The sequence below is a fragment of the Lissotriton vulgaris genome, chromosome 11 (genome assembly GCF_964263255.1).
Source record: "Lissotriton vulgaris chromosome 11, aLisVul1.2, whole genome shotgun sequence".
NCBI lineage: Eukaryota > Metazoa > Chordata > Amphibia > Caudata > Salamandridae > Lissotriton > Lissotriton vulgaris.
The window spans coordinates 156,923,034-156,950,967 of NC_141699.1; the positions used below are offsets into that span (position 1 = coordinate 156,923,034).

Below are 27,934 nucleotides of genomic sequence, written 5' to 3' on the forward strand. Positions count from 1 at the left end.
GTATCTAAAAATCATGTGCTGCTCATTCATTTGTTGTTGTATTTCACTGGCAATTGTGGTATGGCTTCTTAGTAGTACTCTACACACCTTCCAGGACCGCAAACGTAATAACCTAAAAGATGCCTAAAAGATGCCTTCTTTAGCCTATAGTTATAATTTTGGTGCAGTGCAGCAACCATTAAATATTGTAATTGCATTTATATACCACAGACTATCCATGATGAGGCATTGATGTGCTTTGTGGTGAGTAATATGCTCCCCTGCTACAGAAGATTAGAGGTTGCTTGGTAGTGGGTTAGCACATTTGTTTTTGGCAGTGAAAGTTAATTGGGTTAGGATTGTGGTCTCACAACTTCACCCATTTAACTAAACTTTATGAAAGAAATTGGTTAGCCAAAAGAGAATTAATAGAGAAAGATGTGCCATTAGTGGTAAGTGGTAACATCTGCCCTAGTTAGTTGGACGACTAGGTAAGTTGAGAGAGGTTTGAAATGTAGTTATGAGATTCCATGAATGGATGAAAGATTTCTTAAGCTCATGGCTACTCCATGGAACCTGAAAGGTTTGTATGGAGTCTACAGGTGGGAGAAAGCAAGAAATGAAACAGGAAAACATGCAAAGGGTTAGTGCCAATGATAATGGGTGAAGTAGGGATTGCGGAAGATTTGTTTTAATGATCGGGATATCCAGCCAAGCAGACCATAAGCAACCAAAAACCCATCCCAGACACTGACCTGCCAGAACAGTCTGTTGGGCACTGCCTGATTGCCCTATTGGCCTGCTGGGGTTTGCTGGGATGTTGCAATTTATTGTCTTGTGAGTAATTCAAAGTAGCTTGAAAATGGATCTTCTTGTGCTCGTTAACCAGTGGAAGGCCTTCAATGCATGGGGGATAGGGGATTGTTTCTTTGCATATACGAGTAGTCTGCCAGTACTGTTCTAAATTCTCTGTCATGGTTTCATATAGGTGAACCATGTTATAGGGTCATAATACAGTCTAGGTTATATGAGATAATATATTGTTGCATGAACCTTACGAGGGAAACGTAGATGTAGTAAGATGCATAACAGTATTTTCATGGTATTATTGGTTGTGGTCTTAGTTCGTTTGACCAGGAGTTTTGAGGATCATCATGTCCTCCATGTGTCAATGTATATGAGGTAGCCGAACATTTTTGAGTTTCCAATGTTCTAGTGGCTTTCCAATTTAAGAAGTAACTGAGTATCATCGGCGTAGTTATAGTAAGTGAAGTCAAAACTGTTGATCTGAAAGAAACCGGTTAGTATTAGATTCCTTACCTTAGAATATCCCCAGGCGTCCGACTGGATCCGGAAATTTCTGCGTAGCAGTACCCTTGCGCGTCGGTGGGCGTCGTCTGCGGCTTCGCATCCGTCGTGGGCGTCGTGTGCGCCGTGATGACGTCGTCAGAGTACTTAGACGCCGCCTCCGCGCGCTGACGTCAGTTCTTCTATTTTCCGCGCCAGCAGCGCAGATCCTGAAAAAGTGGTCACTTTCTGACTAAACTTTTTTGTGATCCTTTTTGATCCTTTTCGAGTCTTCGACTCCGAACAGTGCCAGTAGGGATGCCAGGTTTTAAGCCCTGTGAGGACTGTGACCGATTGATGTGGGTAACAGACCCTCACCGCCGGTGTCTTCACTGTCTCTGCGTCGACCACGACGACAAGGCCTGTCCCGACTGCCTAGCCCTGACTTCCAAAGCTAGGCGGGAGCGGTCCCGCAAGCGGCTCGAGCTCTGGCAGTCGGCGCCGCGCAGCGAGACGTCCCGGTCCAGACGGAGGTTGAGGGACTGGTCGCGGGGTCGGAGCCATCATGTGCCCGGGAGTCGACATCACTCTTCAGGCTCGAAGTCGTCCGGTAAGCACAAGAAGTCGAAGAGACGTCATCGCTCTTCCGACTCCCCTCCGACGCTCGCGCGATGCGGCCGGGGGTTGGGGTGACATTGCCCACGCAGCTCCGTCTGAGTCACGGGCGCCGCGACCTGCCCCATACCCTCCGGGCCCTGGGCAGCAAGCAACGCCGGAGGAGATCGAGCGCTTCCTCATGGCCATGAGGTCCCTCTCTCCTCCAACGGGCGCAGCGGCGCCTTCGGGCCCAGCGGACCCGTCTGGGGGCCCTAGCGGGTTGGGTGCTTCGGCCCCGACGCCCTCAGGCCCGGCACCGCAGGGCCCCGCTGGATCCGCTTCCCGATCTGGGTCGTCGCCGGTTGACCTAACGACCTCACCGGCGACGGTCCCTAGGGTGTCGCCTCCGGCGACGCCGTCCCCGATGCCTCCCTCGATCCGGTTCCGGTGTCGGAACGGCGCAGATGGGCACCGCTTTCAACGCCGCTTGGAGAGTTTTATTTCAATGAACCGGCCCCATCCTTTGACAACCCTGATTATCAGGAAATGGGTGATGAGGAGTATTGGGAGGGGTCTGAGGACCCTCTGACACGTGAGTGTCAGTCCCAGCAGGACTGGACAGGTGAACTTGGGGATGCCAGTGGTCTGGACACTTCGCCAGACACTGGTTTTGTCTCACCCCCTACCGTGGCTATGGAGGAGGGGGCAGCCTTCAGTGTGGTGTTGATGCGGGCGGCCAAGGCCTTGGGCCTTGAGCTCCCCGTCGCGGCCTTGAGGACTAACCTCCTCACTGAGGTCCTTAAACCGCAGTCAAGCTCGGCTGAGCCTCTGCTGCAGTTTAATGAGGCCTTGACTGACGTTCTTTTGGGCACTTGGTCCAGGCCCGCTACAGGTCTGCCTGTAGATAGGAACGTGGCCAGACGCCACCGCCGTCCCCGGGCGACCCTTGTTTCCTGTCCACCCATCCCACCCCCGAGAGCCTGGTCATCCAGGCCTCCAACTCCCAGACCGCATTCCCGTCGGCTCCGCCTGATCGGGAATCCAAGAGATATGAGCAATACGGCAAGAAGGTATTCTCCTCCCTGAGTTTGGGACTGCGGTCTTCCAACACCGCATGCCTCTTGGGCCGCTACACCCACTCTCTGTGGGACACGGTCGCGGACGTGCTGCCACAATGCCCGGCGGAGGTCAAGGCTAAACTCACCCAAGCCCTTGCGGAGGGTCGGGATGCAGCACGCTATTCCATCCGGTGTGGGCTGGATACCACCGATCACTGGGCAGAGCAATGGCAACGACGGTGGCGATTCGTCGCCACGCCTGGTTGAGGTCCGCCAACTTTTCGGCCGATGTCCCGAATACTCTCATGGACATGCTGTTTGATGGCCGTTGCCTTTTTGGCGACAAGGCAGACCATGAGCTTGAGCGCTTTAAGGACTCCAGGGCTACGGCCAAGTCCTTGGGCCTCTCGGCCCCGCGCCAGCAAACGGGTGCCTTTCGCCCATGTGACGCCAGTGGGGGGGCAGGGTTCGCCATCACCTCCTCCACTGGCACACTGTCACATCGGACAGGTGGGTGCTGCAAATCGTCCAAAGGGGCTACTCCCCCCCCTTCGAGGCGACCCCTCCAGCCATGCCACCGCAACGCCACCGCGTGTCGGGGATCACTTGCGACTTCTGCAGGAGGAAGTTACGGCCCTCTTGGCCAAGGGGGCCATCGAGCGCGTTCCTGGGCCAGAAGTAGGGTGTGGTTGCTACTCCCACTACTTTCTGGTACCCAAGAAGGGCAATGGGGGCCTACGCCCTATCTTGGACCTACGGAACGTCAACGGCTTCCTCCGTAAGGAGAAGTTCAAGATGCTGACACTGGCTCAGGTTTTAGCTGCCCTGGACCCAGGAGACTAGATGGTAGCGTTGGACTTGCAGGACGCGTATTTCCATATCCCCGTCCTGCCAGCCCACCGGCGCTACCTGCGGTTCACGGTAGGCCACGAGCACTTTCACTTTACCGTGCTCCCCTTTGGCCTTACCAGCGCCCCACGGGTGTTCACGAAGGTGATGGCGGTGGTCGCAGCTCATCTGTGCAGGTTAGGTGTTTCAGTCTTCCCCTACCTCCACGACTGGTTGTTGAAGGCGGGCTCGCCCCAGACAGTCGACAGCCACCTCCAGACAACGGTAGACCTCCTGCACCAGCTGGGGTTCTCCATCAATGTGCCGAAGTCACACCTGTGCCCCTCCCAGAAGCTCCTCTTCATCGGAGCGGTTCTCGACTCGGCGCAGTTTCGGGTTTATCCTCCCGAACAGCGGGTTTGGGATATTCAGGCTCTGATTCCGATCTTTCAGCCTTTATCCCGAGTCTTGGTTAGGTTTGCGCTGCGGCTACTGGGGCTGATGGCCTCCTGCATCCTTCTGTTGCATCACGCCCGATGGCGGATGCGGGCTCTGCAGTGGGACCTGAAGTTTCAGTGGGCCCAGCATCAGGGCAACCTGTCCGACCATGTCCTGATCTCGGAGGGCACTGCGAGACAGCTGCAGTGGTGGCTCACGGACCGCGATTGGGTCAGCGGCAGATCCCTCTCCCTTCCCCAACCGTAGAACGTGGTTGTGACGGACGCGTCCCTCCAGGGCTGGGGAGGTCACATGGGAGAGGCGGAGATCAGAGGCCTCTGGTCTCCGGCGGAGTCCCGGCTCCATATCAACCTTTTGGAGCTACGGGCGATTCGTCTAGCACTGAAGGTATTCCTCCCCTCTGTCCGGGGGAGTATAGTGCAGGTGTTCACGGACAACACCACCGCCATATGGTACTGCAGCAAACATGGCAGGGTGGGGTCGTGGATCCTCTGCCAGGAGGCTCTGCGCCTCTAGCAATGGCTGGAACATCAGGGCGTGACCCTGGTGGTTCAACACCTGGCAGGTTCTCTGAACGCCAGGGCAGACAAACTCAGCCGCTGGTGCATGATGGATCACGAATGGCGTCTGAACTCTGACGTGGCGCAAGGTCTCTTTCTGCAGTGGAGAGAGCCTTAGTTAGATCTATTAGCCACCGAAGAGAACGCGCAATGTCATCAGTTCTGCGCGTTGGAATTTCCAAGGCGGCACTTGCTCGGAGACGCTTTTCGTCGCGAGTGGCATTGCAGTCTGTTGTACGCCTTTCTGCCTGTACCACTTCTGCCCAGAGTGCTGAAGAAGATCAAACGCGACCGGGCCCAGGTCATCCTTGTGGCTCCGGACTGGGCACGAAGGTACTGGTATCCCGAGCTACTCAGTATGTCAGTCGATCCCCCGGTTTGTCTGCCTCTTCAGGAGGACCTTCTGTCGCAGCAGTAGGGGACGGTCCTCCACCCGAACCTGTCCAGTCTCCACCTTCATGCTTGGAGATTGAGCGGCGACTGTTGAGGCCATTTGACTTATCTCCTGAAGTCTGTAATGTCATTCTGGCAGCCAGGCGTCCCTCCTCAAAGTCGGTATACGCCTGCAGGTGGAACAGATTTGTGGCATGGTGCACAGCAAAGGCTGTGAATCCTCTCTCTGCCCCTCTTTCTGAGGTTCTTCTCTTCCTTCTTTCTCTTGCCCAGCTGGGCTCTGCTCTGGGCACTATCATGGGATACCTTTCTTCCCTTTCAGCCTTTCTAAGGCTGCCTGATCAACCATCTTTGTTCAAGTCCCTATTGTAACTCGTTTTCTGAAAGGCATCACGCACATGTTTCCACCTGTTCCGTTTGTGATGCCTCAGTGGGACTTGAACCGTGTTCTTACCTATCTGATGTGCGCTCCCTTTGAGCCACTTCACAACTGTCCTCTCCGCCTTCTTACTCTGAAGACTGCTTTCCTGGTTGCCATCACCTCTGCCAGGAGAGTAAGTGAACTCCAGGCTCTTTCATCCAAACCTCCTTTCCTTTCTGTCCATCCGGACAAGGTTGTGTTGCGGAGTAGACCCTCTTTCCTGCCCAAGGTTGTCAGGACCTTCCACATCGGGCAGTCTATCAACTTGCCCACCTTCTTTCCGCCTCCGTATCCCTCAAAGGAGGAAGAGCGGCTCCACCGTCTGGACCCAAAACGTGCGCTCTCGTTTTATCTCGATCGCACTCGCCAGTTCCGGGTGGATGACCAACTCTTTGTTGGTTACGTGGGCGCTAAGAAGGGACGGGCGGTGCACAAGCGGACCATCTCTCGGTGGGTCATCTTGTGTATCAAGGTTTGTTACTCCTTGGCGAAGAAGAAGCCTCCTGTTGGGCTGAGGGCCCATTCCACTCGGGCCACGGCGGCTACCACTGCCCTGGGCCGGGGAGTCCCCTTGCAGGACATTTATCAGGCAGCTACGTGGGCATTGCTGCACACGTTTGCAAGGCACTACTGCCTGGACAGTCAAGTCCGGAGGGATGGCTTCTTTGGCCGTTCCGTCCTCCAGGACTTTCTGGTGTGATTATTGGTTCGCAGACCCACCACCGGGGTTGGTATTGCTGGGGTATCTATTCTAAGGTAAGGAATCTAATACTAACCTGTTTCTTTCAGATGAACAAGTTACTTACCTTCGGTAACTATATATCTGTAAGAAACAGTAGTTAGTATTAGATTCCTTACCGCCCCACCCATCCTCCCTGTTCTGCGAACTGATATCTAGGGTTAAGGTCATCCCCTTTCAGGGCCCTAGTTTCAATGGCACCAGTGTTGGTTTTTAACATGGCTCTGCGTTTCTGGCTCCGAAAAGCTGTGTCTAAGAACTGACGTCAGCGCGCGGAGGCGGCGTCTAACTACTCCGACGACGTCATCACGGCGCCGATGACGGACGTGGAGCTGCAGACGACGCCTACCGACGTGCAAGGGTACTGTTACGCAAACATTTCCGGATCCAGTCTGATGCCTGGGGATATTCTAAGGTAAGGAATCTAATACTAACTACTGTTTCTTACAGATATATCGTTACCGAAGGTAAGTAACTTGTTCATTAATTCTGGTAAGAATTTCATGTAAATGTTGAAAACTAGAGGTGAGATCATAGACTCTTGAGAATCCCCTGCTTTCTATTGTTGTATTTTGATGGGGAAGGATGCATATGTGTAACATTTGTTATATTGTGTAGGTAGGATGAGACCGAAGTGAGAGTAAGACCTTTAATACCAACTTCTTTGAGTCTTAGGAGTAATTTGTCATAACTGTGTGTCAAATGCTTCTGAGAGTTTCAAAATTAATTGTGCAACGACCTCATTCTGGCCTCTGTGTCTTATTGTCATCCCATATGACAATTAGGGCTGATTCAGTGCCTCTTCGCAGGGCAACATACCATGGATGCTCCCTTTGACATCCTCAGTTCTTTTAAATATTACACACTAATGGTCATCTCAGTGTCCTCCTTGTTAGAGGTAGGAGCCAAGATTGGTGGAACTCATCAGTACATATGCCATGCCTGTGCTGAAGAGCCATTGTTACAAAGAGACAAATTGTTGTCTACCAAGGGATTTTATTTACAGCCCTGTACCCAAAATATATCAATTTACAAACAGAGGGAATATAGAAAGCGTTAGAAAGTGTGTCATATAAACTTATTTTGGAAAGAAATCTCCTCCATCTGATTGTTTGCTCGATAAACTGTTTTCAAGTAGTAGTGCCCTTGAGAAGTATATTTCCATTCAGCTGATTAGAAGTATGATCAAGAGAAAAGCCATCAAGTCTATACTCTTGAGGATTAAGCTCTGGATTTCTCGTTTAGGTGCAACTAGGCTACCCGTAGTAGAACTGGGCAGCAGCACAATCCATTTTTTGAGACCTTGCATGGAGATTAATTCTCTTTAGTCAGTAGTTTCTTCCAAACTGCAAACAGAGTGCAGGACCACTGGCAAAAGGCCTTAATTGGAAAAGTGGATTTGTCTCTTCTTGTTTCTTTATCATATGTGCAGCAATCGCATTATTCATCAAAATACAAACCACTTTGCCATTTCCGTCAATTAGAAAGGACTAAAGTTACTGTATGATTTAGGCTGTGAAAAGTTGAACTCTGTTGTAGACTGTAGTCTCTGTAAACAGACTTACCAATTACATGGCTGTAAGAATCAACTTTTTTTAAAATCTCACTGTTATTAATTTGTTTTTTCATAATTGCACCTTCCAGTAATACACATCAAAAGAAGTAGATATATTGTTTCTTAAAAAGCATATTTCCTTTTGCAGAAATGTTATAGTTGTGTGATATGATGCTCACCTTCAAAGGTGAAGCTGGAGATTAAACTTATCTTTACTACATCACCAATCCTCATCGAGTGATGTGACGGGTGACATGACATCAGACTCTACCATTGAACTTGTGTATTGTTAGAGCACCATCATTACAGAGTCTGCACAGAAAGGATAGTAGTGCTTCTTATTGAGCAAAGACATTTGTTCTGTCGCTGTACACAATATAAAACCTCAATGTAAAACCCAAGCAATGCATTCCTTGTTTTTTTGCGTTCCTTTCACAGTTGCATTTCAGGGTCAAGATCGACATAAATTCCTGACTTGCAATTGATACCGCCTTTTGCATTGCAGCTGCTCCCTATCACCTCTGCCAGTGGAGTTTTCTCTGAGTTTGTGATCTTCCTCAATTAGGTCTCATTAAACTTGGTGTGTTGTTGGCTTTTGTGACTGTGGGTTTAATCTACGACTCATGTTATCTGTCCTTCAGAAAATGTAAACCCTCCCCTCTTTATCCGACACATGTATAGAAACAGCCAACCACTGCTCAAATGTATCAGTCTTAAATTACTGTACCACAAGATTATCTATTTACCATTGCCCAGCAGACACCTAAGTGTAAATCGCAGCCATAACATTTCAAGGTGCATCATACTGAATACTTCCCTCCAATATTCTCCCTTGGCTGCTTCTGTGAACTCCATTTTATCCTGTATTTTCTGGTAGTGTCCCAAGTAAGATCATCAGTGTCATGTCCTCTCGCAAAGTCCTTTTACCTCAAGATGAACTTATAGCTTGTACACATGCTTGGGTGTGGGTTTAAAAACCCTTCCCCTTTTTGTCATTAATTAGCATATAAATGTAAAAATTATTCGTATATTAAACTGACATGAGTAATAAGGGTGTATTGCTAAAGAAATAAAGGGGTGTGAATTCAGGAATGTATTTATTTTCAAAGTTTTTTATAGCACGACCTGGACCCATGCTTGTATCAGAGCACTTTACAAATGTACAGAGAGCAGCAGAGTGATAACAATAAAATCATATACGAAGAAGAAAGATATATGTTATAGGTAGTACCTAGAGAAGTGAGGATCCGCATGAAAATGTTCAATGGCAGGAGGGATAACTGATAAAAGTAAACAAATCATAGTTACTAAAACTGTAGGAACAAGCAATGTCAAGAGATGGAGTTTGAAACCCTGAAGTCACCGGTTAGAGCAGTCATGGAAGATTCAGGGAAGAAGGGTATTTAGGATCTAGGGAAGAAATGTGTTTATGAGGAGTACTTTGACTTCTTTCTTGAAAGAAATAGTTGAGGAGGTCATTCTGACTTTAGTGGGCAAGGAGTTCCAAATTCCTCGGCTATCCCAGAGAAAGATTGGTTGGAATTTTTCTTCTTGTAGAATCTCTGGTCTCAGAAGAAAGGCCTTGGAGCTTCTAGATGATCCGCAGCCACCAGAAATGTTGAGTTTCTGAGTGTCAAGACCAAAGTACGCTGTCTCTTACCTTAGCAGTGACCGGTATTCTTTGTAGACAGAGTAGAGATTTTCGCAGAGACGCAAGGGACCAACTTCCAGAAAACTCTAACTAAAACTTGCTGACTAAACTTACAGCTAAGCATTAACTAGAACTTTCGGGAGGAGGGCCGGTACTGGACGTTGACGGGAGGATTAGCTTTTGACTGTCGACCTGCAGAATAACAAGAATAATAAAACTCAGTATTCACACTATTTTTATTGTATTCCTACCACTAGTTAGTACCCCCTAAACTCTATGTAAGGACTAGTTATCGCTAAGCTGATTCCTACCTGCGATTCAGTCTGGTTCTGTCCACCGTCCAGTATTTCTTTGTCTTGTCAGGGATGCTGTCTTGGGAGTTGTCCTCTTTGAATTGTCCTCTTTGATTAAAAGTCTGCAATTAAATAGAATAAATATAAACAATCTATCCTTACACTTTTATTCTCCTTGTACTTTCTCCATTTCCTATTACCTAACACTTACTTGATAAGCTCTCTTCTCTTCTGAATTTTAGGGTGTCTGTTCTGAAGAACCTTTGCATTAATTCTCCTAATAAAAAATTAAGTTCACCAAGAGAGAACAACAATTCCAGCAATGACTACTCACTTTGGCTTCAGTGAATATTTCTTGACAAGAGGGTATCTTTAAATATCCTAAAATATAATCTGAAAATCACAATGAATATTCTTGTGGATATCTTCAACATAGAAAACCAAAAAGGTGAATACCTTAAATCACTAAGCAACATTAGCATTCAAATAATTTCCCCAAAAAGAAAATAGTATTAGTCTTGTCCTTATTTTCTAAAAGCTTTCTCTCTTGCGTTGGGCGCCATTAAAATCCAAAGAAACTTAGCTTCAAAGTTGTTCGTCGAGATTCTTGTTCAGCTTGTCAAGTTCTCCAGGCGCGCAGAAATGAGCTGTTCAAAAGGCTTTGTTTTAGGAGAGAAATCCCCTCGAAGTCTTCTCTGAGCGCAGGAAATTCCCTCGAAGTCTTCTCCGAGCGCAGGAGCCAGGAATCAGAAGGTCGCGATGCTGCAATCTCGGAAACTCAGAGGCAAAGCGAGTTTCCCGAAGAGGGTGCGGTTTAAATACCTTCCGCACCAAATGTCAACGTGCGCTTGCACGTGGCAACAGTCTGCAGCCTTCCGCGTGCAACGCGAGCGGAAGGCTTTGTTCTTTCAGACGGCTGAATCACAGCACACGCGTCTATCGCGTGTGAAAGCTTTCAGTTGCATTGTGTCAACACCAAATGAAATATTACAACAGTTCAATGAACAGGCCAGAAGCGAGATCTTAAAACATGGCATTAATATTACTATTTCACCTTAACCTTTCTACTTTAGCAAACGTTGTAAAAAAGCACTTTACCCAGTACACAAACAGTTTTCAAAAGACATACTTACATAAGAGGTGCTGGTGCACGGGAAAGGGGTGGGTTTTCTCAGATGGGATAGAAACCAATTAACCAGTTATGTACTAGAAGTGCATTACTGATGGGTACCTTGCATATTTCTATTGGAAGGGACAGACGGAACCGGGGAATCGTGACAGTACTCCCTCCTCAAGATCCCCCCTAAAACCGGTGCAATGGGTTTAGGTTTTTCTGGATGTTGGGTATGAAACCTCTTCAGCATTTTGGGAGCATTTTTCAAATGTTCCAAAGGTTCCCAAGATCTTTCTTCAGGACCGTAACCCTTCCAATCAACCAGATAAAGCAGTTTTCCCCTAGACCTCTTGGAGCCTAGAATCGCCTTAACCTCAAATTCAGGACTTCCCTCTATATCAATGGAGGAGGGGGGTTGGACAAATCGAGTCTGAGCATGAAAAGGTTTGATTAACGATACATGGAACACTGGATGGATTTGAAATTTGGCAGGCAAAGTCAATCTCATACTCACTGGATTTATGATCTTCTCTATAGGGAAAGGACCAATGTATCTAGGGTTGAATTTTCGATTCCCTTTTAGTTTCAGATTCCTAGTGCTTAACCAAACTTTATCCCCAGGAGAATAAAGTGGAGGCTCAGATCTATGTTTATCAGCAAATCTCTTTTGGTCCTCTTTTGCTTTGGCCAAATTGTAAGCTGCTTGCTCTTGAATAGAAGACAATTTAGAAACATAATCTGAAATGGCAGGTACATGATTAAGCTCTTTTATTTCTTTAGGAAAGGAATTAGGGTGATAACCTAGATTACAGAAAAAAGGTGACATACCAAGGGAAGAATGATCTACATTGTTATAAGCAAACTCTAATTGACTTAGAAGGGTTGACCATTCCTCACCTACATTAGTTAGCATACAGCGAATGAATTGTTCAATAGTTTGATTGGTGCGTTCAGTGAGACCATCAGTCTGAGGATGATAGCTAGAAGACAAACGTATATCCATATTCAAAAGAGACCTTAAATTCTGCCAAACCCGTGAAATAAACTGGGACCCTCTGTCCGAAATCACCACAGATGGAATCCCATGCAGACGGACTACATGTTCCATTATTAAGTGTGCCAACTCCATGCTAGTTGATAGCCTTTTGAGTGGGACAAAGTGAGCCATGCGTGAAAACTGATCTACAATAGTAAGGATAGTGGTAAACCCCTTTTTTGTGATTGGTAATTCAACAATGAAGTCCAAAGAAATTGTGTGCCATGGTCGAGGTGGTAAAGGTAGAGGGTTTAACAAACCACTAGGATTTTGATGAGATGATTTGTTCTGAACACAAACCCCACATGTTTCTACATAAAGTTGAACATCTTTAAACATTGAAGGCCACCAAAAGGTTCTTTTGATTAAGTCATAAGTCTTAATCTTACTTGGGTGAGCAGATAAGGTAGTGTCATGATGAAAGTGTAGAATTCTTTCTTTTAGCGTGTCAGTGGGTACAAAAATGAGGTTTTGCATAAAGAGCAATTCATCTCTTTCCTGTAAATAAGGGTGTGATTCTTTCCAAACCTTACAATCTTTCTTTGCCAGTTCTTTCTTAATATCTGAAATAACATCACAAACAGATATACTTGCTTGAAATCGTGATATTGGTATTACAGGTTTTACTTCAGATGGAGCATCAATGAATGTCTCTCCCATTCTAGACAGAGCATCTGCTTTCAGATTTTCTTTACCTGGTCGATAGGTGATTACAAAGTTATAATCATTAAAAAAACATTGACCACCTCAATTGTCTAGCTGACAGAGCTTTTACCGATCTCAAGGCTTGAAGGTTTCTATGGTCCGTGTATATGGTCACTGGATGTCTTGCTCCTAGCAAATAATGGCGCCATTCCTCAAAAGCTGCCTTTATTGCCAGCAGTTCTTTATCTGCAATTGCATAATTCAACTCAGCTTCAGATAATTTCCTAGAGAAATATGCAATTGGGTGTAACTGTCCTGTATCTACATGTCTTTGAGATAAAATACCTCCTACAGCAAATTGGGAAGCGTCAGCTTCTACAATAAAAGGCTGGCTGGGATCTGGATGAGAAAGAATAGGAGCTGAAATAAATTTCTTTTAAAGTTTCTGAAAGGCTTCTTCAGCTAGTTCTGTCCACACAAATTTTACCCCTTTTTTCAACAATCTAGTGATAGGAGTGATTGTTTTAGAGAAATCTTGAATGAACCGGCGGTAGAAATTTGCGAATCCCAGAAAACTTTGAACTTGTTTCACAGAAGAAGGACTGGGCCAGGATTCTACGGCTTCCACCTTTCTTGGGTCCATTTCTATCCCCTTAGGACTGATGACATATCCCAAGAATTCTACTTTTGAAGTGTGAAACAAACTTTTCTCCAATTTGACATACAAAGAATTATCAAGCAGTTTCTTTAGAATTGCTCGGACCTGTTGCACATGCTCTTCTTCCGAAGTTGAAAAGATAAGAATGTCATCTATATAGACAACACAACATACATCAATAAACTCATGCAGAACTTCATTTATAAAAAATTGGAAGGCTGCGGGGGCATTGCATAGACCAAAAGGCATGACTTGGTATTCAAATAGTCCAAATTTTGTACGAAAAGCTGTTTTCCATTCGTCACCCTTTCGGACTCGTACCAAATGGTAAGCTCCCCGCAAGTCCAATTTTGTATAAATGGTTGCCTTTTTTACTTGATCTAACAGAGTGGGGATCAAAGGCAAAGGATATCGATTTTTTATTGTAACATTGTTCAAAGCTCTATAATCGATGCACGTGCGCAATTCACCTCCCTTTTTCGGAATGAAAAAGAGAGCTGATGAGACAGGAGACTTAGAATGGCGAATAAAGCCGTTTGCCAAATACTCATCCAAGTACTCTCTAAGATGGACATTCTCCTTTTCTGTTAATGCATAAATTCGGCTACAAGGTAAAGTAGCACCTGGGACAAGATCAATCCTACAATCAAAGTCTCTGTGTGGAGGGAGAGTGTTTGCTTTCTTCTTGTCAAAAACGTCTTGTAGATCAGAGTAAACTGATGGAACACCTTCTATTGCTAAAACTCTAGATGAATCGGAAGGAAAGTTAAACCCTTGAATAATCTCTCCAGATCTTTCCAGAAGAAAACATCTGTTTACGCAATGTGATGACTGGAAGGTAATAGTCTGGGATACCCAATCTATACTTGGATTGTGTTTAATCAACCAAGGAATTCCCAGAATTAACTTGAACTGCGGGGCATCTATGATGTCAAACTGAATCTTTTCACGGTGAATAGGGGAACAATCCATCTCAAGGATTTCAGATTGTTGGCTAATAGTTCCTGAAGTTAACTCCTTGCCATCTACTGCTCTAACTATCTCTGGATGATCTTTCAAAATAGACTCAAAGCCTAACTGAGAGAAAAACTGAGTATCCATAAAATTCCCAGTAGCTCCTGAGTCTATTACAGCTTCTACCCTTCCAGATGGAGAGGAAGATGATTGACTTCTTAACTCAACTAGGATACCAAAATGTTTACATCCCAAAGGTGGAACAGTAGAGGCCAGACTGGAAATTACACTCGATGAACCGACCTCTTCCTTCATCGAGCTTTCTAGTTTTCCGACGATTCTTGAGTTAAAGCAACGTCCGAGGACTTTGACTTAAACTTATTAGGTTTGGTAGGACAGTCTCGTACAAAATGTCCAGTCTTACCACAGTAAAGGCATTGATTTAATTTTCGTCTTTTTTCTTTTTCATCCTTAGAGAGTGGACCTCGAACAGTTCCTATTTGCATTGGCTCTGAATGATCGGTTTTAGGACCTACCTCTTTGCCTGACGAAGTATTTCTATCTTTAACAAAAAGGATTTTATGGTCACTCTTTCCTTTTTCGCCCTTTCTCTCACTAAGGCGATGATTCAGTTTTATTACAAGATCGATAAATTCACTGATATCATCGGGAGGTTCTAAGATTTGAGTAACCATGTCTTTTAAATCTTCTCGAAGACCTCTATAAAAAATAGAAATTCTTTTATCGTATGGCCAATTTGCTTCTAGTACCAAACGATTGAATTGAGAGATGTAATGAAGGAGGTCAGAAGACCCTTGTTTTAAACTCAATAACTCGTTGTCTGCAGACTGCACAAACATATGTTTTGCAAAAATCTTTTTTAGAGCTCGTTCAAAGTTTCTGAAATTATACAGAATTGCATCATCTCTTTCAACTAAAGGGATGGACCAAAGAGCAGCATCACCTCCAAAGTATGATAACATAAAAGCTACTTTGGAGGAGTCATCCGGAAAGGCTGATTTCTTGGCTAAAAAATGTAGATGACACTGTTGCAAAAATATGGAAAACTTGTTACAATCCCCATAGAAACGTTCTGGTGGAGCTAAAGGCGTAGGTATTGGGGTAACTACCTGAATCTGGGTTCCCCCCCCAGAGTCAGAGGATGAAATCTGCGCACTAGCTGTACCCTGCTGAATAGAAGCCTGTAATGCAGTCATATCGTTTCGTAAAGAAAAGTTTTCATCCCTGATATCTTTTAGCACTGCTGCTATTTCCTGTAAAGAAACTTGGTCCATTGCGTCTGGGCGAAATATTCTTCTTGGGCTTTGCCTTCTGTCAAGACCAAAGTACGCTGTCTCTTACCTTAGCAGTGACCGGTATTCTTTGTAGACAGAGTAGAGATTTTCGCAGAGACGCAAGGGACCAACTTCCAGAAAACTCTAACTAAAACTTGCTGACTAAACTTACAGCTAAGCATTAACTAGAACTTTCGGGAGGAGGGCCGGTACTGGACGTTGACGGGAGGATTAGCTTTTGACTGTCGACCTGCAGAATAACAAGAATAATAAAACTCAGTATTCACACTATTTTTATTGTATTCCTACCACTAGTTAGTACCCCCTAAACTCTATGTAAGGACTAGTTATCGCTAAGCTGATTCCTACCTGCGATTCAGTCTGGTTCTGTCCACCGTCCAGTATTTCTTTGTCTTGTCAGGGATGCTGTCTTGGGAGTTGTCCTCTTTGAATTGTCCTCTTTGATTAAAAGTCTGCAATTAAATAGAATAAATATAAACAATCTAACCTTACACTTTTATTCTCCTTGTACTTTCTCCATTTCCTATTACCTAACACTTACTTGATAAGCTCTCTTCTCTTCTGAATTTTAGGGTGTCTGTTCTGAAGAACCTTTGCATTAATTCTCCTAATAAAAAATTAAGTTCACCAAGAGAGAACAACAATTCCAGCAATGACTACTCACTTTGGCTTCAGTGAATATTTCTTGACAAGAGGGTATCTTTAAATATCCTAAAATATAATCTGAAAATCACAATGAATATTCTTGTGGATATCTTCAACATAGAAAACCAAAAAGGTGAATACCTTAAATCACTAAGCAACATTAGCATTCAAATAATTTCCCCAAAAAGAAAATAGTATTAGTCTTGTCCTTATTTTCTAAAAGCTTTCTCTCTTGCGTTGGGCGCCATTAAAATCCAAAGAAACTTAGCTTCAAAGTTGTTCGTCGAGATTCTTGTTCAGCTTGTCAAGTTCTCCAGGCGCGCAGAAATGAGCTGTTCAAAAGGATTTGTTTTAGGAGAGAAATCCCCTCGAAGTCTTCTCTGAGCGCAGGAAATTCCCTCGAAGTCTTCTCCGAGCGCAGGAGCCAGGAATCAGAAGGTCGCGATGCTGCAATCTCGGAAACTCAGAGGCAAAGCGAGTTTCCCGAAGAGGGTGCGGTTTAAATACCTTCCGCACCAAATGTCAACGTGCGCTTGCACGTGGCAACAGTCTGCAGCCTTCCGCGTGCAACGCGAGCGGAAGGCTTTGTTCTTTCAGACGGCTGAATCACAGCACACGCGTCTATCGCGTGTGAAAGCTTTCAGTTGCATTGTGTCAACACCAAATGAAATATTACAACAGTTCAATGAACAGGCCAGAAGCGAGATCTTAAAACATGGCATTAATATTACTATTTCACCTTAACCTTTCTACTTTAGCAAACGTTGTAAAAAGCACTTTACCCAGTACACAAACAGTTTTCAAAAGACATACTTACATAAGAGGTGCTGGTGCACGGGAAAGGGGTGGGTTTTCTCAGATGGGATAGAAACCAATTAACCAGTTATGTACTAGAAGTGCATTACTGATGGGTACCTTGCATATTTCTATTGGAAGGGACAGACGGAACCGGGGAATCGTGACACTGAGCAAGATTCCTAGGGGGTTTGAATTGGAGGGCTTTGTGTCATGCAGCCAATTTTTAGCTGGATTCTAGCATTGTATGGGAGGCAGTTGAGGGATTTCAGATCGGGGTGATGCAGTTGTTTCTTTTTGAGCTGGTGTTGAGCCTTGCTGCAGCATTGAGCGAAGCCCTTACAGGAGCCAATGTGGATCTGGGCAATCCCAAGAGGCTTGTACTTCCATAGTTCAACCAGAGAATCACTAGGGCTTACACTGCATGCTTGAAATCTTTGAGGGGTGGAGGGGTTTAAGTTTTCTCAGAGTGTTCATTTGGTGATTTACCCCTTTATTGTGCTTCTGCATGTTGAGGTTCTTGTGTAGAATTATTCCCAGTGATCTCGCTGAATCAATGACCAGTGGAATGCAGTTGATACCTGTTAGATGTTTCAACCATTGTTCAATGACAGGTGAGTGGTTGTGTGGGGAGATTAAGAGGGATTCGGGTTTATGAGTATTTAGTTTGAGGTCATTGGATGTTAGCCATTCTTGAATTTGTAATAGAGTTCGGTTGAGGGAGCTGATGTCTTCTGGGGAGTCAACTTTTAGGTAAAGTTGGATGTTGGATGAGTGCAGAAGTTCTGTTAGAGGCTCTATGAACAGGTTGAAGAGCGTACGCTAATATGAGGAGCACTGAGGGACACCTAATGTGACTTAAGTGGTCTGCGGTAGTGAGTGATTAACCTGGACTCTTTTAGTCCTGTTTTGGAGAAAGGAGGTGAAACAGTTAAGAACTGTTCCTGTTAGCCCCATGCGGTGTTCCAAGAGGTCTCGTAGGTTGTCATGCTTAATCATATCAAATGCCGACGATAGGTCAAGGAGGATTAAGAGACCGGATTGATTCTGATCCAGCATTTTTAGTGCATCGCCCACTATGCGTGTCATAGGCGATTCAGTGTTGTGCCCTGGGCGAAAGCCAGATTGAAAATGGTCCAGTAGTTGGAATTGTTTGATGTTGTTACAGATTTGGATGTGAACACCTCTTTCCAGGAGCTTCGCCAGGGTAGGACTATTGGAAATGGGTCGAAAGTTGTTTAAATGAGTTTGATCTGCTTTTGGTTTTTTAGCTTGGGAGAAACCTGACCTGATTTTAGGCAGATAGAGCCTTGAAGGAGGGAAGCATTGGCAATCTTGGTCCAAAATTGGAGTATCGAGGGTAGGATATCCTTGATGAAATTGGGAGGTAGAGGGTTATTGAAGTGGTTTGAGGGTTTCAGCGATGTTAGAATCTTGTGGATGTCACTTTCCTCAAAGGTTTTGAAAGAGTTCCATGATGCGTTGTTTTTGGGGATGGGTCTAATAGGACATGAAAGAACAGTAGTCTAGAAGGCAGAGCGGATGTGTTGAGGTGGGAGAGTACCCTGTTCCAAGGCCATCTGCAGGTTGTTTCTCATGCTTTCTGTTTTCTGAAGAAAGAGGCAAATTTCTCACTGAGAGGTAGCAGACTAGATCCAGTGAGGGACCGATTAGGTGCGCAGTTCGATTGTACTTTTATAAGTTCAAGACATGTTTTGGGACGATTACTGGCTTGATCCAGTTGGTTTCTGAAGAAATTAGCTTTCAAAGATCTGATGCTTTTGTTGCATATGTTCCTCAATGATTTTAGGTGTTTGCGATGTTCAAGGGACGGATCTGATCTCCACTGGTGTTCTGCTAGCCCCAAGTTGCGCCTTTCTATATTGTGGCTACCATTATACCAAGATTTGGAGTCTTTTGCAGGCACTCTTTTTAGCTGTAATGGAGCGATTGAGTCAAGGACAGTCTCAATGGAGCAATTGTAGTGCTTTGTAAGTTCATGGACATCTGACATCTCATGGGGAGGAGGCACGATGTTGTGGCAGAGAGAGGTCAGTTAATTGTAGTTGATGTTGTGCATGCTCTTTTTCTTGAGTCTAGGTTTTGTTGGCTGAGCTGTGTTGGTTATCACAGCTTGCATGATGAGGAATGTGATGCAATGGTGTTCGGTCCAATCATAGAGGAGCATAGGTTCCAATTGAATAGACTTGGGCTTTGCGATGATAAAATCTAAAGTCGACACTTTGTGTGGGCCTGTCACAAATTTGGGTCAGGTTAAGGCCAGCAAGGTAGGTTTTGAAGCTGTTGACTGCCACAGTGTGTTCCAGTGGAGGTTGAAGTCTCCAAGAAAGATTTGAGTAAACTGATGTCCAGTGTTAGTTACAATGGTTTCCATGATCTGTTCCATGAAAACCCTATTGTCTCCTGGAGGGAGGTGCATCATGTGTAGTTTACAGAGAATTCTGTTGTTGCAAGAGACCTCCAGGGGAATCCAGTGGCCCCATTGTTTCTCTCTTTCTTTGAATGCTGATCACCTACTCTCCTCTTGTTATGATTGTCCAGTGAGGGCCCCAATCCTGTTTCAGCTTTAGCACAGGTGGTGCAGGCCTTCTCACTGTAATGGATGTTACGCAGACATGCAGCAAGGCTGTTAATGAACCCACTGTTCTATTCCTTTGAGCACTGGGTCTGACGTTACCACTATCTAGGGTCAGGTCTCCACAAGTCATTGGTAGGTTCTGCCCGGGTTTCAACTGTCCATGTAAGCCTGTACCACAAAGGGGCAAATAACTGATGCAACTGGGCCCTACAAGTTAGAGCTGGTTCAAACCTGTCTTCTTGGCCTCATGATTGGTGTCATGTAAGAGAAGGAAAAGCATTGAATGTATGACTCTTCAAGACCACATTTGCTATTTTCTAATAAGCCCTCCCAACTTCTGGTTGCCTTCTTGGCTGGTCTAACACCTAATGTGTGAAACGTGCCGACCACATAGTAAAACCCACAAGCATGCTTCTATTCTTGAGCCTACAGGATTCCGCTACCCACACAATTACTACGATTTTTTTTTTAAACTGTGATTGTACTGCATATCTTCCTCCTTAGAAATGTGGTTCACTGAGGCGGAAACTGACCACACCTTTTTAAGTTACTTATAGAGCTTTGCGTAATGACAATATTTCTGCATTGGATAGTGAGATTTCCAGTTGTACATCTTAACTGAAGTAAACTTTGAGTTCCTAAGGACATTATCAAGTGCTGCACGTACCTACTCCACTTACAAATACTAAGCGAAGATCAAATAATGTGATGCACTTCTTGGAGACTGCCCCATTTAGTTACTCGGGTATAGCTTGCATCTTGCATGCCATGACTGGGACCTTCTATGATTTTTGCTGTTTGTCAGTCCTTCCTTTAATTAAAAAATTCTCAATCCTGCTCCAAAAGGAATAGTCGGGCGCTAGCTTGCTATACCACAACCCCTCTGCATGGGATAATATGCAATCAATAAGCATCTGCTTTGTTGGGCATCACCAGTGTGTAAATCTTGAGTCAATAAGTTTAATCCTCAAGACGTCACTTGTGGAACATGCCTTCTTCCCTTAACAATGTCTTTCCCAAATAATTCTTTTTAATCAATGTTTTGAAGAGATTTCAAATCTTGGCTTCTGCAAATAATTATACCAATATCCCAAAACAGGTGCTGGTACTGTACATGTGCTCATTGAACCTCATTCTTGTGTAGCTGAGGTGATTGGACAAAAGCTTTTGTAGTGTTAAAGTTATTCAGCATAGGTGAATAGATGCATAACTATTGCTTTGTTACTTAATTATGTGGTGATTTTATTTGCAAAGGCTAGTAAGCTATTGTTCATGATCATGTGAAATGTTTTTTTCTACTCTAAGCATTATAGTTTATATATTTTCCAAATTGCCTTTACAGGATGCTTGTTTCAGTGGTTTCCTTCCTTGTAATTCACTTGAGTGTGAGTTTAAATTCTCTTGCTTTGCAGTCGTTTCTACAGCACCAGTGAGCACTCTGTTCTCTTCCAGGGGATACTCATTAATAGTCATAAGCACTGAATTATCTCCGCCCATGAGCGGGAACCCGGAACACATAAACAACATACATATATATGTGTAAATATAACCAAAAGTACATAGTACTAACTAAATATACACATATACATGTATAATAACCATAATATGCAGCCTAACATTAATACATAGGCTAATCAAACCAAACCTTACACACGTTCTGAAGCATGAAAATATGCTGTATATAAATGCAATAAACTGGCATGAGCCTAAAATGCATTTCATAACCATGAAAAACCTTTTGTTTTCATCAAAGAACCTGTTATAAACAGTTATTAGCCTAAAAGGCTGCATATGAAAAAATGTCTGTGTACAGAAAATCAGACTGGCACCTTGCCTTTAACACCTTGGCTGCTAGTGATATTTTTCTCCTGTGCTGAATATTATGTTTTCCCATTGTTCATGACGAGCTCAGCTCGTCATGAGCACAGCTCAACTGTGCCTCATGACGAGCTGAGCTTGTCATGAGCAGCGAAGGGGTTAAGGCCCCAGAGAATCTGCACACTTTGCCTTTAAGGCCTCCAGGAGAACTCTGTTCCCACCATGCACCACAGGTGACAGTTAGGTCAGTTCTTTTTTCCGGCTTGTTCTGTGAGGAACCTAGAACTTGAGCTCTGCTCATTTGTAGTATTTTCTGTCAGAAGTTGTTTTTTCTTGTCATTTTGTGGCAAAATATAGCTTTGGTGGTGGTTTGTTATCTTTTTCTGACTAAACTGTTGTTTTTTTTAGTCAGAATGCCACCTTTATTTTACAAATGCCCTTCCTGTGGGAAGAAGATGTCGAAAACTGACCCACACTCTGTTTGTGTGGTGTGTCTTCCAGCTTCTCATAAGGTGGAAGATTGTTATCACTGCCTCAACCTTTCAAATAGGACTTTAAGAGAAAGGGAGAAAATGAGGTTGCTGGGCCTTCAGGAGAGAGAAAACCATGGTGAGAAGAGTTCCAAAGGCTTGTTATCATCTGCTAAGCCATCTTCTCAGCCTAAACATCGAAGATCAGCGTCTCCAGAAGGTAGAACAAAAAAACATCGACTCCAGGGAGCGTCGCCGTCAAAAAAGGTGCGCTCGACGTCGAGATCCAGATCGCCGTCAGCAGTGTCGGCGTCTAAGAGGGCTCCGTCAACGTCGAGGACTTCGCCGGTGAGGCAAGGTTCAGCGTCTCGACAGTCGCCGTCGAAATCCTTTTCGACGTCGAGACAATTGGTGTCGATTGCAGTAAGGACGACGTCGGGAGTGCAACGTTCGACGTCGAAGGATCGTGTGTCGACGTCGAAGGGTAAAGTGTCGACGTCGAAAGGGAGTCATTGATCGACGTCGAAGGATAGACCGAGGTCGAGAGAGAGACGTACGTCGTCATCGAGGAAAAGGTCGACGTCGAGAGGAAGAATGGCGTCGAAGGATTCAACGTCGAGACCTAAAAAGAGAAGGTCAAGGTCTCCATCGCGACGTAGGTCGACGTCGAAGCTTGCTTCGGGCTCGAAGTATGGAGTGTCTAGGTCTCCCCCACCTGAACACAGGTCGGCGTCAAGACTATCAAGACCAGCCTCTCGGACCTCAATTAGGTCTTTGTCGAGGTCAGAAATAAGTCCCGAACCTATAGTGGAGACTTCCCGCATGATCAGCAAGACGACAGATCTGCAGTGGTGCAGACAGTGCACCAGGACTCTTCTGTGGTGTCTCATTCGGGCTCAACCTCAGGGCAGGTGTCAGATGACAGACAATTGGTGCCCAGGCAACGGACTCCTTCTGGTTCATTGGTCTCTGAGCACAGTGCAGCTTCCAGAGCTTCCAAGTCTTCAGCAGGGCTGAATATTGTGCAGGTGTCACCTGAGGCTTCACCTGAGCATACAGAACGACCTGTTAACTTGTCACCGAGGTGGCTGGAAAGTCTAAGACATTGGAAGATGCGTCCGGTGATGGGGGAGAGAGCTCCGGTCCCTTGGACGGAGCTGCATAGAATAACACGCTCAATATCCTTAGTGAGAGTGAAATCACGTTCAAGGGAGCGTAGGAGGCAGCGATCGGCAACTCCTCAGAGAAGACGTAGAACCCCTACTCCATCTTCTACATCATCTTCGTCTTCTTCAAGATCTTCATATGGAGACTATTCTCCAACTATATCATCTACTCCTCCTTCCAGAGTGTCTCCCGTGGATGATTTGAGCACATTTAATGATGTGTTATGTCGTGGGGCGAGTAAATTCAACATCAAGATGGCAGTACCCCAAGTAGCAACGTCAGTCCTCTTTGAAACTCTGCATCACAAGATGACTGGCAGGCCTCTTCTGCCGTTAGTGCCCGGGTTGATAGAACCAGCGATGAGAACATTCCTAAACTCCGGCCACGGTGGGTTCAGGTCCTTCTAGGATTGCAAAGAAGTACAAGGCTCCAGAAGAAGATCCAATGTTTCTGCGTGCTGACCCACCACCAGACTCACTGATTGTAGCGGCATTCAGAAAAGCGCATTCTGCAGCATCTACCTCTTCTGCTCCACCTGAAAAGGATAGTAAGAGTATGGATTCCTTGGGGCGAAGAATGTGCAATACCTCTGGGTCGTCATGCGAGTGGCCAGTGCGGCAGCCTTATTGGGCCGCTATGACCGTCTGCTCTGGGACTTAGTGATTCGTTTTGCAGATAAACTCCCTAAGGAGGATCAGAAAGACTTCCTGGAAATAGTGGAAGAAGGAGGATTGGTGGCTAACCAGAGCATTAGCGCGGCTGCTGATGCGGCGGACCTGTCAGCTCATGGTTATGCACACGCAAGACTAACAGCTTGGCTTCGCCTTACAGAGCTAAAGCCGGAGGCTCAGAGGAAAATGGTAAATTTACCGTTTAATGGTTTGACTCTGTTTGGATCTCACGCAGACGACAAGATGTCTAAAATGAAAGTGGAGTTGGACACTCTTAAGGCCGTAAGCCTTGAAAAGAAGAAAGATTTTAAACGTTAGGGTAATTTTCGTCCCTATGACAAAAGATCTTTTCAGCAGAGGAGCCAACACACGATTTGGTCTTCGCAAAATCAAGGCCAGAATCAACAGAGGTCGCAATTCCAACAGCGACGGCCTGGACGAGGCAGAGGCAATGGAAATAGGCAGCAATCATCTGCTACCAAGCAGCCTCAAAAACAATGAATGGAGGCTTCCTCTACAACCGTATCCCACTCCGGTTGGAGGAAGTATTGTGTGTTATCTGGACGAGTGGAAACAGATCACAAGGGACAGATGGGTGCTGGGTATCATTCAGAGCGGGTACCTTTTGAGATTCAAGAAGCCACCCCCTGTCATGCGTCCTCTAAAGATGGTACAGTGAAATATAAAGCGCTTACAACAGGAAGCGAACGTCCTTCTGAAGAAGGCCATAGAACCAGTTCCATTTCAGCAGAGAGGTCAAGGCCTGTACTCTCGATTCTTTCTCGTAAAGAAAAAAGGTCCAGTTACAGAGTTCAGACCCATTCTGGATTTGAGACGGTTGAACAAATTCATTCGGAAGGAAAGGTTTCGAATGCTGGCTCTTCACCAGATCTTCCCTCAATTACACCAGGGGGATTGGATGTGCTCCATCGATCTGAAGGACGCTTATTTTCATATTCCGGTATCCAGAAAACATCGCAAGTTTCTCCGGTTTCAAGTAGCGGCTCATCATTATCAGTACGCAGTGCTTCCTTTTGGCCTGAGATCAGCTCCCAGAACATTTTCAAAATGTAAGGCGGTAGTGGCGGCTTGTCTTCGAAAGAGACGGTTTTTCATATATCCGTACTTAGACGACTGGCTTCTGAAGAGTTCATCCCCATCGCTTCTAGAAGAACATTTGTCGATATGCCTCCAACTCATGTGCAAGTTGGGTCGGCAAGTCAACTACAAGAAGCCCATAATGAACCCCACCCAGAAGATCCACTACCTGGGTGCTCAGTTGGACACGGAAGAAGAAAACGTGTGTCCTTCGGAGGAGAGGTGGTCATCCATCAAGGTGAAGTGTTTGCTTCTCCTTCAGACAGCACGTCCGACAGTTCGGCAAGTTTCCTCTCTCCTGGGGTCCATGGCATCGTGCATTTTCATCGTGCCAAATGCACGTTTGCAGATGCGTCCTCTACAACAGTGTCTGGAAGATCAGTGGAAACAGAGGATGGGATGCTGGGAGGATCGAATTCATCTCCAACAGTCTGCAAGAGATTCCATCCGGTGGTGGATGAAGAAGGCGCACGTGATGAAGGGAGTTCCTTTTCATCAGGACCAACCAACGCAGACTCTGATAACAGATGTTTCTCTCCAAGGCTGGGGGGGCACATATGGGCCCTCTTCAGGTACAAGGGCTAGGGTCAGACTTCGAGAAAGGATATCACATCAATCTCCTCAAACTCAGAGTGGTCCATCTTGGTCTCAAGTCCCTGGCGCCATCGTTACAGACTCGATCCCTCCTGATGCAAACAGACAATACAACTATAATGTATTACTTAAACAAGCAGGGAGGTACCAGATCCAGAACTCTGTCCATAGAAGCCCAGACCATCTGGCATTGGTTACTTGCACGAGACCTGTCCATAACAGCAATTCATCTACGGGAAGTTTCAACTCACAGGCGGACGACCTCAGCAGAGACTTCGTCGAAGCTCACGACTGGGTTCTCAACGAAGACGTCGCGCACAGCTTTTTCCAGGATTGGGGAACACCAGACATCGATCTGTTCGCAGACGCGGCAAACGCAAAATGCCCTGTCTTCGCGTCCAGGTTCTACCAGAAAGGGTCTCAAGGGAATGCCCTTTTGATAGACTGGTGTCAAAACTTGCTGTACGCCTTTCCACCGACACCGTTGATACCAGCAGTGATCAATCGGCTGTACAAGACCCACTCCAGAATGATACTGATTTGCCCAGAATCGCCACGCCAGTGGTGGTTCCCAGATCTCCTCCAGTTGTCAATAATGCCACACAGGAGATTGCCTTGGCGCCCGGATCTTCTGTCCAAACAGGAGGGGCGAGTGTTCCATCCCAATCTGCCCTCCCTGCGCTTGGCAGCATGGCACCTGAAGTCATCCAGTACGGGCATTTACGGCTGAATCCGGAGTGTATGAACATCTTTAAGGAGGCAGACAATCCTACAGATTTAAGTGGAAGCGCTTTTACCTTTGGTGTCAGAGTAAGGGTCTTGATTCTATTCATGGTCAAGAACAGGTGATCTTGCCTTATCTTCTTTACCTTGCTGAATCTGGTTTGCAGTTTAGTTCCATCAAAGTTCATCTTGCTGCAATAACGGCTTATAGAAAGTCTCCAAAACAGGTATCTTTCTTTCGGATGCCTGTGGTGAAGGATTTTCTGGAGGGGTTGAGGAAGGTGTTTCCTCCAGTCAGGTCTCCTTCTCCACCTTGGGAGCTTAATGTGGTGTTGACTAAGTTAATGGGCCCTCCCTTTGAGCCCATACATAAAGCGTCTTTACAACACTTATCTTGGAAAGTAGCGTTCCTGGTGGCCATCACTTCTGCTCGGAGGGTGAGCGAAATCCAGGCTTTGTGTTGTAATGAACCGTACACAGTTTTTCATGGAAACAGAGTGGTACTCAGGACTCATCCCTCTTTCCTGCCTAAAGTGGTGTCGGATTTTCATATTAACCTATCCATAACATTGCCTACTTTCTTTCCAAACCCTTAGAGTCCGGCTGAACGGGCTCTACATTCATTAGATCTGAAAGGGTTTTGAAATGTTACTTAGATAAAACAAAGTCTTTGAGGCACACGGACCGTCTGTTTCTGAACTATGCTCCTACGAATACTGGTTTGTCAGCATCCAAGAGATCCATTTCTAGATGGATAGTGTCATGTATCTTACTGGCTTATCAGCTATCCCACAAGTCGTTATCAGGTAGACGTAGGGCTCATTCTACGAGGGGGAAAGCTTCTACCACAGATCTCCTTAGGAATGTGGATATGTCAGAGATATGTAAAGCAGCTACTCGGCGTTCAGTGCATACGTTTACACGCCATTACTGTTTGGATTCTGATGCACTGACTGATGTGCAAGTGGGACAAGCATCACTCAGAAATTTGTTTGCTACTTCTAGTTAAACACTGTGGTTATAAAGTGTGACTATGCATTTATCTGTTCGCCCACTTCTGGTGGGTATGAGCTTGCTACTCTATTCAGTGTTTATGACTATTAATGAGTATCCCCTGGAAGAGAAGGATTAGTTACTTACCTGTAATCCTAGTTCTCTTCCAGGGGTATACTCATTAAAGTCATAAACACCCTCCCGCCTCCCCGGTCGAGCAGTAGCATTGAGGTTTATCGTTTCAATATGTGTTATGAAGGTTTTAAGTGCAGATTCCTGCTAAAGTTTACTGTACCATACAAAAGAACTGATCTAACTGTCACCTGTGGTGCATGGTGGGAACAGAGTTCTCCTGGAGGCCTTAAAGGCAAAGTGTGCAGATTCTCTGGGGCCTTAAAGGCAAGGTGCCAGTCTGATTTTCTGTACACAGACATTTTTTCATATGCAGCCTTTTAGGCTAATAACTGTTTACAACAGGTTCTTTGATGAAAATAAAACGTTTTTCATGGTTATGAAATGCATTTTAGGCTCATGCCTGTTTATTGCATTTATATACAGCATATTTTCATGCTTCAGAACGTGTGTAAGGTTTGGTTTGATTAGCCTATGTATTAATGTTAGGCTGCATATTATTGTTATTATACATGTATATGTGTATATTTAGTTAGTACTATGTACTTTTGGTTATATTTACACATATATATGTATGTTGTTTATGTGTTCCGGGTTCCCGCTCATGGGCGGAGATAATTCAGTGCTTATGACATTAATGAGTATACCCCTGGAAGAGAACTAGGATTACAGGTAAGGAACTAATC

At 45.3% G+C, this 27,934-nt stretch overlaps 1 protein-coding gene across 1 annotated transcript in view; it reads left to right on the forward strand.

Moving 5' to 3' along the window:
• The window catches only part of IFT81 (intraflagellar transport 81), a 1,042,527-nt gene that overhangs the window by 167,839 nt on the left and 846,754 nt on the right, over positions 1 to 27,934 (forward strand). The gene's annotated exons all lie outside the window — the stretch shown is intronic.